At 36.1% G+C, this 17,614-nt stretch overlaps 1 pseudogene across 1 annotated transcript in view; it reads right to left on the reverse strand.

The window, feature by feature from the left end:
* Positions 1 to 17,614, reverse strand: part of LOC143387185 (threonine--tRNA ligase 2, cytoplasmic-like) — a 105,762-nt pseudogene that overhangs the window by 1,657 nt on the left and 86,491 nt on the right. The window contains exons 6-11 of the transcript XR_013154881.1: positions 13,417 to 13,554; positions 11,798 to 11,882; positions 11,617 to 11,716; positions 5,470 to 5,574; positions 1,623 to 1,695; positions 796 to 910 (exon numbers count right to left, since the gene is read on the reverse strand). The product of XR_013154881.1 is annotated as a threonine--tRNA ligase 2, cytoplasmic-like (transcript). The remainder of the gene's footprint in view (positions 1 to 795; positions 911 to 1,622; positions 1,696 to 5,469; positions 5,575 to 11,616; positions 11,717 to 11,797; positions 11,883 to 13,416; positions 13,555 to 17,614) is intronic.

Below are 17,614 nucleotides of genomic sequence, written 5' to 3' on the forward strand. Positions count from 1 at the left end.
GAGAGATAATCCTTGTAAGGGCTGAGGCTCCTGGTTACTTTTCTAATGCTTTGGGCTGTTTAGGTCCACTTTTCATGACATGGGTACCCTTCTGATAAATCTTTGTCTAACCTAATTTGAGATTTCTGTCACCATAATGAGCCTGATTAACAATACAATACCTACCACAGAGTCAAACATTATCAATGAATAATTGTTGATAGGACAACTTTATGTTTATTGATTGTGTTTTCTACTATTCTTTCAGCTTATAAGAGAGAGCAATATCATGCCTGCAGGCATGTCAATATCAGTTTCTTTTGATTATACAGGTTTACAACCGAAATTTTAGATTCTGTATCCAATTACTCAAGTTCCTCAAGTTATTTTATTTTTCACCTTAATTCTTTTCTTTTGAAAATTTGGAATCTTTCTCATTCATTTGTTTAATTCCCATGATTTCTAATAAACCAGCAAAGCAAGGGAAAATATTTCAGTTCTGTCACATGGCTGAAACATAAGGAGAATAATGCTACTGAAGAGGTTACTTTCAAATTTCTTTCATTTTCATTTGATATGTTCACTATTGTTAATAATACTATACAACAGGATACATGTGGAACTTTATAAGTTTTCATCCAGCAAATAACAGAGGACCTAGCAACAGCTAATCCAGGACTCTTCTTTGTCCGTAGATATTTACAATCAAACTGTCATAATCAAGTAGTTATGCCATAGTCCTTATTTTGCTTTTTTTAAAAAAATTAAAGCCAAAAATATAAACAAACTGAAAAAATATAAACAAATTTAAGTTACCCAAAATAAAATTATATTGAACCAACTGTGCATTTCTTATTTTCTTATTCAGTGTACAGCTGTCATCTAAATCAACATCGGCCATAAATCCTTCCTCAAAAAATTCATTGGATACCTGGAAGGACAAGGAATACTTTCATTATTACATTATTTTTGGTTGACAGACTGACTCTAGGACAGCCCTCATTATTCCCATCTGATATTCATACCCCTGTGTAGCCCTCTACCCTGTATCAGTCAGTCTGTTACCCACAGAGGAGGGCAGAAGTGGTGGTAGTACACTTCTGAGGCTGGGTTATAAAGGACTGCATCTCTCACTCCCCAGATCACTCAAGCTGCCATGTTGTGAGGACATTCAGGCAGCCTAGGAAGAAGTCAATAAGGTAAGGAGCTAAAGTCCATGTGAGTAAGCCTGGAGGACTGCAGCCCTGTGACAGCCTGACTGCAATCTCATCAGACACCACACCAGAACGCACTAGCTATGCTGCTCCCAGATTCCTACCTTGAGGATGCTGAGATAATAAATACTTGCTGTTTTAAGTTGCTCAGTGTTAGGGAAATTGTTATGCAGTAACAGATAATAAGGTATTCTTCTCTAATAGAGCCATATGGAAAAGAATGATTTAATTATGTTTTGAAATACTAATTTCTCAAAAACATTGTGATTCAACTACATGGATATGTTTCATGTTACTTCCAATACTGAAAACTTATTAAATTAATGTGTTAGTTATCCAGTATTTTAAAGCAGGGATGACATTTCAAGTCAATGACCTACACAGAATACATGGCAAAGTATTAGGTACTTCAAATGTCTCTAATTTTACCTGAACTGCATATTCTTCACAAGTTGAACCCACAGGGATGACCATCACCTGACGAGGAGATAGCCAGAAAGGCCTGAAAAGTAGACATTTTCAAAATCATTTCAAAATGACCACTTATTCTGTGATTAAAAAATAACCAAAGATTTTTTTTAAAAGTATGGCTTTAAAAGAGAGCAATTTCAGTGGAATGGTTTAGAAGCAAACTAAACCACATTAAGAGTTAAAAGGCAGTAGAGTAGACAAAAGGAGAAATCTGGAATTTTGATAGGAAAAGAGAAGGAAAAATGGGTTGGAACACAGATGGAAGGTTAATCATATACTTGTGCTTCTGGGCATTTATCCCAAATAGATGAAGACTTATGTTCACATAAATCCTGCACACTAACATACATGGCCACTTTATTTGTAATAGCTAAAAGCCATAAATCCCCCAAATATCCTTCAGCAGGAGAATGTTCAAATTGTGGCGCTTCCACACTATGGAACATCATTAAGTAAAAGTAAACCAAGTGTTGGTACTTGACATAACACTGATGGATCTCAAAGGAATTCCACTGAGTTAAAAAAAAAAAAGCTGATCTGAAGAGATTGCATACTATTTGATTCCGCATACTTGACAATATTAAACTGACAGCTCTATGGAAATGCAGAACAGATTCATGGTTTCCAGATTGGTAGACAGGAGTGAGATAGAGCATTAGTGGGAATAATAAGAATAGGAGGGTCCTTATAAGTGAGCCTTGACTGGCAGCAGTTATTCCATCCAGACACTGTGATAAAAACCTTATAGAACTAAGCATGCACGTGTTTGTGTGTGTGTGTGTGTCTGTGTGTGTACAGAAGCACACACTCTCTTAAATGAGTACAAGTGAAAGTGGTGAAATCTAAATGAGGTTGATAGATCATATCAATCCTTCTTTCCTAGGTTGTGATACTTAAATTCTGCAAGTGTTATCATGGGAGTGGGTGGAAACTGAGAAAAGACTATGCTGCACCTCTCTGTATTGATTGTGTCAAAATGTAATATTTTTTAAAAAACATGGAGGGGTAGGTAAAAGCAATGTTTGATGTGGACATTTGCCTATTTCTTCATCATAATTTCTAGGTGGAAGGGTATGCAATAGGGATTATTCCCAGACAGTTCTTTATGAATGTGCACATTTATATATTTTTTCTTAAACTGTAGAAATAAAATAACATATGATGGACATAATTAAACATTTGATGAAAACCAGAGTGTATAACATGCTCTGGCCTCAGTCTGTCCCCAGTCTTACTTTCCCCAGGGAACCACATTTTAACCGTTTTTTCTTTTAGTTTTTGGAGACATTTCCCTCACAGGTCAGCTGGTGTCAGAAATCTTGGTCCCTGTGAGGAGGACAGCCCATACCATACACTGGCACCACCTCCTGTCTCCTACTTCATCTTCTAATTTCACTAGTTATCTTTAGTTGTTTTTTGTTTGTTTGTTTTTGCCACTTTCACACTACCATTTTAATGTAAGACACCATCATTTCAACTGGATTTTAAATTAAAAACATGGATATTCCTTCACCAAGTTCCAAATCACTACATGGCCTCTGGGAATACAATTTCCCTTCAGTAGTGATAAATACTGATCCTATGGTATGGTACCATCAAAATTAGTTTGAAGTTAGAAGGGAATACAATTGGGACTATTCCCAGATGGTACTTTATGAATGTATGTATTTATGTATTTTTCTTAAATTGCAAAAATGAAATAATATATATGGTAAACATAATTACATATGATAAAATACAGAATATTGGGTATAAAAGAAAGAAATATATACATATTAACTCACACTTAGTATCTATATTCTTGCCTATATTTTTGGCTTCTGTATAATTTTAATAGCTTAAAAGCTCCATGACACCACAATATATTTCTCCAAGGTCCTAAATTAAATATCTCAGTTATACACAGACTCGAATTGCCCAGTACCTTTGGAAGACACTCAGGGAAATTTCTTACCTTAGTATTCCTGCTCAGAAATTTTCTTCCCTGCCCTCTCTTGACATGAACACTAGAATGCATGTGTGGGAACTAGTTTGTGGAAGATATACAAACACAGCACCCTGACTATAATATACATACATATATATATACATATATATATATACATATATATATATATAATATATACATACATATATACATATATATATAATTATATAATTACTCATGAGTAAAGTGGCCAGTAGGTAATATTCATATATATTATATATATATTTTAGTTGTTGATGGACCTTTATTTATTTATATGTGGTGCTGAGAATTAAACCAAGTATTTCATACATGCTAGGCGAGCGCTCTACCACTGAGCTACAGCTACAGCCCGTCATAGGGCTTTTGAGGATCCTGTGGCAATGACTCAGCATTGGCATCCAGTGCCCAGTATCCACAGTGGAAGCTACAGGTATTATGCCTAGCAATAATAGTGGTGGGGCTATAGATCCTGAAGGCAGAATCAAACTACATGAGCAAATAGTCAGTTTCTTAAACATGGGATGGGAACCAAAAATGGCTGGTGTGCCACATTTTCACAGGTTGTATACTGCACCTTCACTGAATGTGGGCTGTAACTCCAGGTGCAGCTGGCTACTTCTGAGAGCAGTGATAGTGAATTCAACAATACTGGCTCAGGCCTTACTTCTTGGCTATAAATTACTTCACAGTGCTGCTGGCAGAAAGCATGGTATGAAAGAAAAGCAAAGCAAAATTCAGAGTAACTGTCTTCTATGAAAAGAAAGTGAACTTTGCTATCTTTTCTGGCACTGGCACTTGCTGAAAGGGATCCAATGTAATCAAACTGCCACAAGACAGCTGGATGCTCCCCCTGGGTTATGGTACCAGGGTTGTGGGATCAGGATATGTCATTACCAATGGTAAATTGTGTCCCCAGAAGATATGTAGTCATAATATATAACTTGGTGAGGGAATGTCCATGTTATTGAGCTCATGCATATCACCTTCTGGCCACTTTATTCATGATATGAATAATTATGAGGGACAAAAAGAAGTTGATGATAACTGAATGGGCCCTCTTGTATAGAATACTGAGACTCTTTTCAACAGTGAGGACCTTACAGTGGGTAATACCACTTTCATGGCCTATTCTGAGGAATCATCCATAAGTCCTCTTCCCCAAATCTATCTGCCATTTATTTTTCCAATCTAATTATTTCTATATCTCTGGTCTTGTGGCCAAAGCCTACATCAGAGCCCTACATCAGTGTAAAACTTCAGACCTCTGGCCAGTTTTCCTTCCAGGCAGAGGGGACCATAAGATGTACTATTCTACATTCTGCAATGGAGAGCATTTTCCTTTTCCGCAGTCATCCCTTGATTGGACTGTGATGCTGTGGCCATTCTCTCTGGGTTTATACCAGTGTATTACTCAGCTATTTATGGATTAGGTTTCCATGTTTTCTTCCCAGAAAATGGTCACGAGGAACACCCAAAGGTAAGCAATACAAGCTGAACAAGAGATGGCAGTGTGACAAGAGACAGTACACTGGGAAACTGAACACGTGTTTTCCAGACAGTAACTGGATCTTTGATAGGCTTAACACAGGTGAAAAGATAACTCTTTAATAGGACTGAGTTCCCCAAAGAGAAAATAGTGCAATTTTATGTCACTCTGTTTTTGCTTTCTTTGTTTCTGTTTTCTGATCTGGCAAAAGGAACAAGATTTCTTATATATTCTTTGCATACCTGCTAATTATAAAAGCGGGAACTGCCATTTTTCCTACCAATTTAATGTTGTTAGCCATGATTTTTAAGAATAGAAGACATCTAGCTTTTCTCTTTCATGTCACTTACCATTTCCCCCCATAGTTTTCTGCAAGAATGGCTATCATTCTTTCCACTGATCCCAACACTGCTTGGTGAATGATCACAGGTCTCTTCTTATCATCCCCATCCTTACTAAAAAATGAAAATTATACATTTTAGTATTTTTCTAAAATTAGGTAATAACTATTATATTCTTACCTTATATCTAATTTTGTCTATAGATTTAGATTAGTGTTTCTGGGTATCTTTCCATTGACTATTTCTTTAGTGGCTGTTCAAAACAAAAGATTGCTTTGTCTTTTGTTTCATTTATTTTTAACAAATTTTATTAGACAACTCTTAACACATACAAAAGTACAGAGAGTAATGCAATCAATTCCCATCTTCCCTTTCTTAAATTCACAGGCAGTTTTATCTGATCCTATGTACCCCATTCCTGCCACTATTGTGCCCACATAGTAAACCTAATTTTTCAAATTGTTTTCAATATTTATTCTAGAAGTCCACTGGTCAAATTCCTTTCATAGACCTAAAACCTTCATGACACATGTCTTACATTTAATGATCTACTCCCCTTTAGAAAAAAATAGAAAAACAAAGTATGACTCTTAATCAAAATGAAGTAACCACCCTGAGATCTATATGCACATTTCTCAGAAAGATAAATTTTACTTCACTGTAACAAATATAATAGGTTCTTATGAGAAAATTTTACCTACAAATTGTACCAGCTAGGTACTACTAAAACATACACAAACCAAACAAAAACAGAGACTAATTAATTAGCTTTACTTCAAATGAAGTAATATTGGATAACATCTCCATCAATAATTTTCTGCTAAGGGAAATTACCTTTAGATCAACGTCAAACAAAACTCCCTGTCTAGATCCCTCAGAAAGTTTTGGGGTGAGTGAATGTCTTCAATCCAGCCTTATGCAGACATATGTAGAAATCATTTATCTCACAAACTTAAACCAGCATGAGATATTCCTGAATGATATATTATATTGTTTTCTATAGGAAATGAAAGAGAAGCAGAATAGCCCCTTCATAAAACCCTGGTAACCAGAAATTTCTGTCCCATGATTCTTCAAGTGTAGACTTAATGGCAGTCAGGGACACCAACTCTGCTTTTATCAAATAAACATTAGAATGAATATCGAGTTTCCCCCAAAATAATCTCCATGGATTTTCACAGAATCATATTAGATTCATAGATAAACTAGAAGATATTATCTTTACAATGTTGATTCTAAGAATGTTGTGTGAATCTTCATTTAAACAATTCTTTACTGACTTTTGATAAAATATTATAGTGTATATTTGAAAATATTATGTATTTCTATTTCTTATTAAGTTTATTCTTAGATATTTTGCATTTTGTTGTTTCTGAAATGTTTTTTACATTACATTTTGAGGCAGGTTATTACTAAATGGATATGAAAGCAAATTGGAATTTGTACTTTGTGCTTACTGCTTACTAATAATAACTTACTGTATTATTAGTTCCAATTTTTCTCCATTTGATTCTGTCAGATTTCAAGAATTTTGGGTTGTTTTTGACAGTTGTAGGGGTTGAACACAGGGCCTCACAAATGGTAGGCAAGTGTTATACCACTGAGCTACATCCCTGGCCAATTTCTAAACATTTTAACATCTACAAATAATAACAATGTAGTCTCTCTTTTTTTGAATATTTCTACTTTCAGAATAATCCTGAGTAATGGTACAAATGGTAGGCATAATCACCTTCTTCTCAACTATATTGAGGGGTTACTATTGTTTTTTGATAAATGTTCCTATTATAAGAAGGGAATTTCTTTCTTTCTGCCCATGACACAGGAACGAATGCTAAGTTTTACCTGACACTTTTCTGCAAGGCTGAGTCTCGTGTTATGTAATATAGGATATATTATTCTTGTTAATATAGGATAAATCCCTATTCCATCATGGCGATGACCTCGATGCTTTTCTCTCCTTCCTAAGCCTGAATAAATCACATTGGTTCTTACTCTAGAGCACACCCCAAACACACCCTCTTTGTTCACCTCTATCACCTGGTTCCATCCATTGTCATTTCTGACCTGTTCACAGACTGCTGCTGCCTCTACTTCTGCTCTCCCTCTCTCCACTGTCCACATACACCTTGAATGGCTGGCTGGCTGATTTGTTTCTCCTCCACGACCTCCTTGTATGAGGAGTGGTTGTTCATTTATTCTAAGCATCTTAAAAGGAAAATATTCTATCAAAAATTATTAAATTTTAAACATGTCAATAATTTTCCTTCTTTCCCCAAAGGAAACCCATAGCAATAGTTTCAATGGCTAATTTAACCAAATATCTGAAAAAGAAATAACATCAATTCTACATAATCTTTTCCAGAAAATAGAACAAAATGGAATAACCTTCCCAACTTATTTTATGAGGCCAGAATTCACAGATACTTGTACAAAGACAGTATGAGAAAGAAAATTACAGAAAATATCCTATATGAACGTACATTCAAGCATTCTCAACAAGCCATTAGAAGATCAAATCCACTAATACATAAACAATGACACTGTATGACCAAGTGTATTTTATCCCAGCAATGCAGTGCTAGTTTAATGTACTGAATAAACAGAATGTACCATAATTATAGACTAAAGAATGAAAAATCATGTGACTATATGAATTTATACAGAAAAACAATTTAACAAATCTAATAATTCAACACACATTCATGATAACAAAACTCTTGAAAAATTGGAAATACAAGGGAACTTCTTTAACTTGATAGAGTATCTACAAAAAGCCTACACATTAACAGTATGATTAAGACTAAAATACTATATACTTTCCTTCTAAGACTAGAAACAAGGCAATGGTGTCCACTCTCATCCTCTTACTCAAAGCAATACTAGTTCTAGCCAGTGCAATCAGGCAAGAGAAGACAACAAAAGGAATACAAATCAGAAACAGAAATTAACTGTCCCTGTTTATACCTGGAATGATTGTCCACAATCATGTAGAATCCTGAGAATTCTACAAAAACACAAAAGCAAATGTCCTAGAATTAATGTGAGTTCAGCAAAGTCTCAGCATACATGGTCAACTTACAAAAATCTGCTGTATTTCCCCCATATGAGCAATGAACACATGTATATAAAAATTAAAACTATAATACCACGTAGAATCACCCCTTAGAAGTGAAATACTTGGATATTTGATATCTACATCAATGAAGATTTGCAAAGGACTTCTATACTAAAATCTGGAAAAAATGAGGAAAGAAATAAAAAGGTCATGGATCGCAACAGAGTTCAAATGTCCATCCGACCCAAACTAAATGCAATTTCAATCAAAATTCCTCCCAGGATTTTAAATAGATTTATTAAAAGCAAAATAATTCTGAAAAAGAAAATAAAGGATTCACATTATTGATTGTAAGTTTTTACTATAAAGCTACATGGTGGGGCTGGGATTGTGGCTCAGTAGTAGAGCGCTCGCCTAGCATGCGCAGGGTCTTGGGTTCGATCCTCAGTACCACATAAAAATAAATGAATGGAATAAAGGTATTATGTCCAACTAAAAAAATTAATATATTTTTTAAAAACCTACATGGTGTTAAAAAAAGATATAATCAGTGGATCAGCAGAACAGGTTGAAGATCTAGAAACAGATCCTCATAAATATGTCTCTGTGTGGGGGCGAGGAAGGTAGGGGTTTGAACCCAGGGCACTTTACCACTGAACTATATCCCCAGCCCCTTCTATTTTAGTTTGAGACAAGATCTCACTAAGTTGCCAAAGCTGGCTTTGAACATGGAATCCTCCAGCCTCAGCCTCCCAAATTGCTGGGATTTTAGTTGTGCGCCCAACTGTCCAACTGATTTTGATTTTTAATTTAAAAAAAAATTGTCTTTTTAGATATACATAAAAGTAGAGTATGTCCAATTGATCTTTGCAAAAGCAAATCAATGACAAAAGAATGATCTTTTTAATGCATGATGTTAAACAATCTAGATGCAACGAACCCTAATCTATACTCTACATCTCATTCACACACTCACACACACGCACACATAAATGCAAGAGATATCTTAGATCTAAATGTGAAACTTAAACCTAGAGAATTTTAAGATAAAACATAGGAGAAAGTCTTTATGACCTGTGTGCTTAGGCAAAGAGTTTATAGACACTATGCCAAAACTCACAATCCATAAAAGAAAAAAAAATTATAAATTAAACTTCATTCTAACTAAAAACTCAATATGAATAAAAAGATACTGTAAAAAAAAAGCAAGCTACAAATTTGGAGAGAAAATATTTGTAAATAACTTAACTATCAAAACATTTATACCTAAAATACTTAAAGATATAAATTCTCAAAATTCAAGGGTAATAAAACAACAAAAATCCCAATTTTAAAATGAGGATAAGACATGAACAGGTCCTTAGCCAAAAAGCATATAAATGGGAAATAAGAACATAAAAATGTTAATTTTGTTAGGACTGAAGAAATGAAAAATCAAAACATAATGAAATACTATTATGCATTTGTTAAGGAGAATCTTAAACAGGGGTAGGGATATAACTGAGAGGCAGAGTGCTTGCCTAGCATGGAAGAACCTCAGTCCCTAGCATCATAAAAACAAACAAACAAATAAACAAACAAATCCGGACAATACCAAGTGTTCTCAAGGAAGTGAAACATATATAACTCACATGCATTCCTGACAAGAATATAAAATGGTAAAGTTACTATAGAAAACAGTTCAGCAATTTCTTACAAAGTTAACATACACTATCATATTTACTCTAAAGAAATAAAACTTTCATTCACATAAAAACTTATCCACTAATGTCTAAAGCAGCTCTATTCATAATCCCCCCAAAATGCAAACGAATCAATGCCTTTAAGTGAATGACTAAACAAGCAAATTGTGCTGCATCCATACAATGATGGTATGCTGTTCAGCAATAAACAGGAACAAACTATTCAAACATGCAAAAACACCCATGAATCTATAAGGCATTATGCTATGTGAAAGAAGACAGACAGTCTCTTAAGATTAATATGGCATGATTCCATTTATATGACATCCTGGAAAAGGCAAAATTATAGTGACAGAGAACATATTAATTGTTGCCAAGGATTAGGGGCAGGAGGAAGTTTGACTGCAAATAGCACAAATAAATTTATTGGAATAATATAGTCATAACTGTGAAGTCAAACCACTCTATATGTGCCAAACTGTACACATGCATCTATACACACACACACACACACACACACACACACACACACAGAGACACACACATCACACACAGAGTTTCACTGTATGTCAAGAAATATTTTTACAACAAGAAGTTATTGGTTTGAAAAATTTGCCTTTTCCCCTGCTTTCTCTGGCAACTGTCTCATCCTCACGTCACTCCAGCTCTTTGTGAAGTCTTCCCCTATGCCTTAGGGACAGTTAACCACCTGGACCATGTTTTCTTGGTACGTTGTTCAGATCTCTAATCCTATGCTTACTTATCTTTCTTCCCCTACTAGACCATGTCCTCAGAAAATTAAAGTTGACCCCTCTTCTGGTTTGGATGTATATGTGTTCCCCAAAGGTCATGTGCTGGAAGCTTGGTCCAGGGATGGAATTCAGGACCTTGTGCATGCTAAGCAAGCATTCTACCACTGATGTGGTGGATCTTTAACAGGTCAGGCCTAGTGGGAGGAGATCAGGTTATAGGGTCATTAGCCTCAGAAAGGATTAATGTAGTTCTCAGAGGACTAAGTTAGTTCTCAGGAGAGCAGGTTGTTATAAGGCTACCCCACACACTTGCCCCTTTCTATATGCAGCCATTTCCCTTTCCATTTCTCTGCCACATTGTGATGCAGTCAGGAGGGCCCTTGCCAGATGCTGGTTCCATGCTGTTTGGGCTTTACAGATATCAGAATAATGAGTTGAATAAACCTCTTTTCTTTAAAAGTACCCAGCTTTAAGTGTTTTGTTGTAGCCACACAAAATGAACTAAGGAAATCCCCAAATAGTGTATAAATACATAAACAAATACATATTAAATATTTGGCATATATACTAGATATACACTAATGTTTATTTTTGTATATTCATCTCAAATGACAAATAATTAGGATATTAGTACTACTTTATTTAATCATATTCAATCACTCACCTAACATATGTAAGATTAAATCTAATAGGCAGTTGGAAGTCCAACTGAATTGTAGCACATTGGTGGTATCTGCCAATAGCATCCTTGATTTTATATCAATCTATAAATTAAACAATGTTTGCTTAGTGACAGTTGAAATTTTTCTTTTAAATTTTTACTTTTTTCAATGCATATGATCCACTTACTTTAGGGCCATAAAATGCTCCATCTCCTGGGTTCATTTTCCATGGTTTTCCAAATTCCATCAAGCTATTCTGCATTTTAAACTTCTATTTTATTGCATATTTTATCCTTTTTTCATATACCTCATGAAAATGAATTCAATATCTTATATTTTACATTAGCTCAATATATATTTATTGAGCATCTTTTATATTTAATAGGGATTATATAAAGATGATTAAGATGACACTTCTCTCAACATACATACATACATTTTAAAAAATATTTATTTTTTAGGTGTACTTGGACACAATACCTTTGTTTTATTTATTTTTATGTGGTACTGAGGATCGAACCCAGGGCCTCACACGTGCTAGATGAGCGCTCTGCTGCTGATCCAAAACCCCAGCCCCCACATATGTACATTTTAATTGGGGGGGGGGGAGAGATAATTTACTAAACTCTTCCAGTGAATTCCAGAGTTAGAGAAAGGATGCTTGGGTCCTCCTTCCAATGCAAGTTCCTTCTGACAGCTTCTGCATCCTGGTGAAAGTCCAGGATCTGTTTCACCTTGTAGATGGATGTTCCTCCACACATGAAAAAGCATGAGAGTCTTGCCCTTGCTCCCTCTTTCATGCTGTGTGGGTGGGTGAGAGAGCTGAAGGGTAGGTCTTGCTACTTCTCTTTAGCTTCTCCTCCACTTCTGCATGTGTCTGGGGATGGGGGAACCCCATGATTTATAGCAGTGTGTGGGCATGAGGCTCCACTTTGGTCTTCAACCTAAGCCACTACCTCTCCACACTCTCTTCACAGTTTGTGATGAAGATGTCCCACACTAAAGATGAGTTGGTGCCTGTAGTAAAGGGGAACTTTGAGTCTCCTGGCATTCCTGTGAATGCAGCTTTCCTAGGAAGAAACTGAGCATTCCTAAGATCTTGACCAGAATACTGTCAAAATAACAGCCAAACTCTTGTTATCACCCCAAAATACTGGTGCCAGGAATGAGGACTGACATCTGGGAGTGAGGTGCTTTTGGAGGAGACCAAGACAGAGGTGGTGCACAGGGCCTGTGGCTAGAGTTAGGAAGTTGTGGCATGCTCCCAGGACTTCAGTCAGAATATGGTCTTGGGAGAGACAGAGATGTCCTTCCTGAGGTCTGGGAGTGTCCCCTTATGCACTGACCCTAACCTTGGCTTTTCAAAGCTGAGATGTGATGTCTAAGTCTGGGTGTGTTCAGGCACAGTGGGCTCTACAGGCTGGGTCTGACTCAAGCACCATGTGCATGCATTTCAGGCAGAGGCCACATCTCTGAGACTCTGAATCAGACTAAGGTAACTCCACAGGCAATGCTTTAAAATCAACTACACAAACCAAGACATAATGCAAATAGAAGGATTTCTTAAAAAATGTATGCCAGTTATTTGTGACTGGCACCAAAAAAGGGTACAAATGAAAACCTGACATAAACTTTTAAGTGTTAAACAAATGTTTTCATCATGAAGGCAACTGGACAAACACATTCTACAACCTGCATATTGATCCCATGACTTCTCGTTTTAAAATTTCTAGAGAAGTGCAGTTTCTTGAGTGCTTTTCATACCTACAAAAATGAAAGGGGAGCCTTTTCTTTCTCCTTACCTTTTCAGCTTCATCCCACATCTCAATTTCTCCAAGGTAGTTTTTTGGCCTTGTAGCCAAGTTTAATTGAAAGGAGAAGCCAAATGTTGAGTAAACTGATTGTAAAAACTGCAAACACCCCTTTATTTCTTCTTCAATCTGAAATCAGAGAAAATGAAATATTCAAATAGAACACCAAATTAAATTTATTTAGGACATTTAAAAAATTCTTCATATCAGATAAAGCCTGATTTTAATAGAGTATATATGACACTATTTTGGTTGCCTATCCATTCCTGCCTTTTATCTTCATTTGTGGGACAGGCATACGCAGGATGCAGACAAGGGCACCACATTGTGAAAAAGCAGTGGTACACCAAGAACAGGAGGTAAAGAGGGCTGCCCAGAGGAAGTTAGGGCCACACTGTGGCCAGAGGCTGGGCAAGAGTTCTCTGTAGAGAGGTAGGGTGTGGCCAGTGGGTTCCCAGTCCAAGCAGAGGAAACACTGAGGGTGAAGGTCAAGGTCAGAGGAGCAGACAGTCAGGGAGCTTCATACTATGCAAGGGAAAACAGACAGGGATGGGTGGTATATGAAGAGGCTAGAAGTACACAGGAACCAGAGAAAATAAAGTACCTACAAAGCCAGGGTCATGTCTGGATGTGTTACCCTGACAACAATGGGGAGCCAGTGAAAGGTAGAGGGGACTAATCTGAAACAAACTGTTCTTTTGCTGTATGAAAACTGACTGGCAAGGCTAGAGAAGTCTGTCAGGAAGCTGGTGAAGTTGTTCAGGAATGATAGGATAGTGCCTTGAACACAGAGAGAGCAGTCAGAATGCAGGGGATTGGTTTAAGAGGTATTTATCCTTTAGTTTTATATGTCAACTTGACTGGGATAAGGAGTAGCTGGAAAAACATTATTTCTTATGTTTGTAAGGGTGTATCTGGAAGTGGTTAGTATTTGAATCAGTAGACTCTGAGTAAAGATTTGTCCTCACCAGTATGGGTAGGTACTACACAATCTGTTGAGAGCCCCAAAGAGAACAAAAGGGTAGAGAGAAGGCAAATTAAATTCTCTCCCTGCCCCCGTCTTTTTAAATTTTTTTTAAATTTTTTAAAATTTTGATTTGTTATATATGACAACAGAATGAATTACAATTCATATTACACATATAGAGCAGAATTTTTCATATCTCTGGTTGTATACAAAGTAGAGTCACATCTTTCATGTCTTCTTACATGTACTTAGGGTAATGATGACCATCACATTCCACCTACTTTCCTACCCTTATGCCCCCCTCCCTCTCTTCTTAAACTAGGACATCCATCCTTTACTATCCTCAGACATAGGAACTTCTGGTTCTTTGGCCCTTGGACTACGGGACTTACACCAGTTACACCTCTACTCACAGTTCTCAGGCCATGGGTCTCATATTGGTAACTAGGAATCACCCACCAGTTTTCCTGGTTCTCCCACTTACAGATGGTATGTAATAGGGCCTTCCTGGGCTCTGTAATCATGTGAGTTGATTGCCATAATAAATACCCTTCTGTATATCTCTATATATTCTATTGGTTCCCTTTCTCTGAAGAACCCTAATACAAAAAGTAATTGCCCTTGTACTAAGCATTATGCTGAATGCTGGGAATTCAAGAATGAATGCAACAATTCAGGAAGTAATGCTATATTTAGGGAGAGTGATCAATAGGTCTTATAGATTTTCCTATTATTGTTCTATTTATTTCTACTTTAATTTCATTGTAGCTAGAAAAAACCTTTTATGATTCCAATTATTTCAAAATTGTTGAGGTTTGTTGTATGGCTTAGGCTATGATTCATCCTGGTAATTCTATCCCTCCTTCCCTCCTTTCTTTCACACTAGGAATTGAATGCAGGGGTGCTTTATCACTGAGCTACATCCCCAGTTCTTTTTTGAGACAGGGTTTTGCTAAATTGCTGAAAGTCTCACTAATATGCTGAGGCTGGCCTTGAACCTATGATCCTCCTACCTCAGCCTCCCAAGTCACTGGGATTACAGGTGTGCACCACCCGGCTATGTATAGTTTTCTTTAGTGGTTTTTCTAGGTATTATTTAACTATCACAATCTACTGATGCTATGATTTTACCAACTCAAGTGAGTGTAGAAACTTTACCTCCTTTTATCCTAGTCAGCTTGGACTGCGACAACAAACCATAGTTTGTGTGGCTTAAACAACAGAAGTTTATTTGTCACAATTCTGGAGGCTAAAAAACCAAGATCAAGGAGATGGTAGATTCAGTTTACTGGTGAAGGCTTTCTTCCTGTCTTGCAGACAGCTTCCTTCTTATTGTGTCCTCACGTGGCAGAGAGGATAGAGAGAGAGGCAGCAAGATCTCCTGTATCTCTTCATATAGCAGTATTTATCATATCATGAAAGCCACACCCTTGTTCTCTCATATAAACCTAACTGATGTCCCAAACTCCATATCCAAATGCCATCCTATGTCAGGGGGTGAGATGGGGTAGGGCTTCAGATATGAATTTTGGGGTGAAAAACTAAGTTCATAGCAACATATTTGCAATATTTTCCCCACATTTAATCATATTTTTGATGATATTATAAATGATTATTCTTTATTTTCAATTTCTAATAGTTCACTGCTAGTATATAGAAACAAAATTGATTTTTATATATTGATATTCCATACTACAATTTTTAAAAACTTAGTTCTCATAATTCTTTTGTAGATACAATTAGTTTTTTGTAGATGTCATCCATGACATACACGGTCATGTCATCAGCAAGTAAAGAGTTTCAATTCTTACTTTCTAATCTGGATATTTATTTCTCTGTTTTGCCTTTTTTCCTTACAGAAATTGTCCAGTTCAATAATCAATAATAAAACTAATGAGAGATGACATTTTTATCTTATTCCTAACCTTAGGGGTAAAGCATTTAAACTTAAAAATAATTAAACTTTTAAGTATGACATTAGCTATAAGTTTTTCACAGATGCCTTTTATCAGATTGAGGAAGTTCCCTTCCATTCCTAGTTTCTTAAGCATTTTTATGAGAAATGAATGTTGAATTTTACTTTGTTAATTAAAAACCAAGTAACAGTGGCTTATTTTCTATTGTTAAATCAATCTTCCATTCCCTGGTCAAGATAAATTGTCCTTTAAAATATTACTGGATTTAATGTGCTAAAATCGTATTTAGAAATTTTGACATTATGTTCATGACATTGGTCTACAGTTTTCTTTAACTGGCTCTGCTTTGTTGCACATCAGGGCAATGGTACCTCATAGAATGAGATGGTAAGCATTTTCAATTTCCTAGCAGAATCTGTCTAGAATGGGTATTATATCTTCCTTACTTTTTGGTAGAATTAACGAATGAAGCCACCTTGGACTGGAATTTTCTTTGTGAGAAGTTTTAAACTATTGATTTAATTTTCATAATGGTCAAAGAGCCACTCATTTATTTCTTCTTGAGTGAAGCTTGGCATGTTTTTCAAACATCTGTCCATTTCATCTAGGTTGTCAAATTTGTTGATACAAAGTTGTTCACAATGTGCCCTATTTCTTTAACGTACAAAATCCATAGTGATGGTACTTCTCATTCCTAATTTTTAAATTTTGTGTCTTATCTTTTTTTCCCTACATTTGACTAAAAGTTTATCAATTTCATTATCCTCTCAAAAAATCAGCTTTTGCTTTTTAGTAATATTCTCTATTATTTTTCTTTTTTCTATTCCGGTGACTGTTCCTCCAGCAATTTCTGTGTTAGCTTTCTGTTGCTATGATAAAACACCTGAGATAATCATCTTAAAAGGAAACAGGTCAGTTGGCTCCATTATTTTGGGCCTGTGGTGGGGCAGACTATCATGGCAGGGAGCACATGGTAGAGCAAAGCTTCTCACATCATAGCAGCCAGGAAGGAGAGCCAGGGGCAGGGAACAAAGAAGGAGAGATGCCAGAGTCCCAGTATTCCCTTATCTCCTTCAAGGGCATGCACCTGACTTCCTCCAGCTAGGCTCTACCTCCTAAAGGTTCCACCAAATTTCAATACACCATCAACTGGGAGCTAAGCCTTCAACATGTGAGTTTCTTGAGGGCATTTAAGATCCACATCATAATAATTTCTTGCTCTGTTCTTTATTATTTTCTTTCTTTCTTTAGTTTCCATTAGGTGTATTTTGCTCTTCTTTTTCTGGTTTCTTAAGTAGAAAATGAG

The sequence above is a fragment of the Callospermophilus lateralis genome, unplaced genomic scaffold (assembly GCF_048772815.1).
Source record: "Callospermophilus lateralis isolate mCalLat2 unplaced genomic scaffold, mCalLat2.hap1 Scaffold_121, whole genome shotgun sequence".
NCBI classification, from domain to species: domain Eukaryota; kingdom Metazoa; phylum Chordata; class Mammalia; order Rodentia; family Sciuridae; genus Callospermophilus; species Callospermophilus lateralis.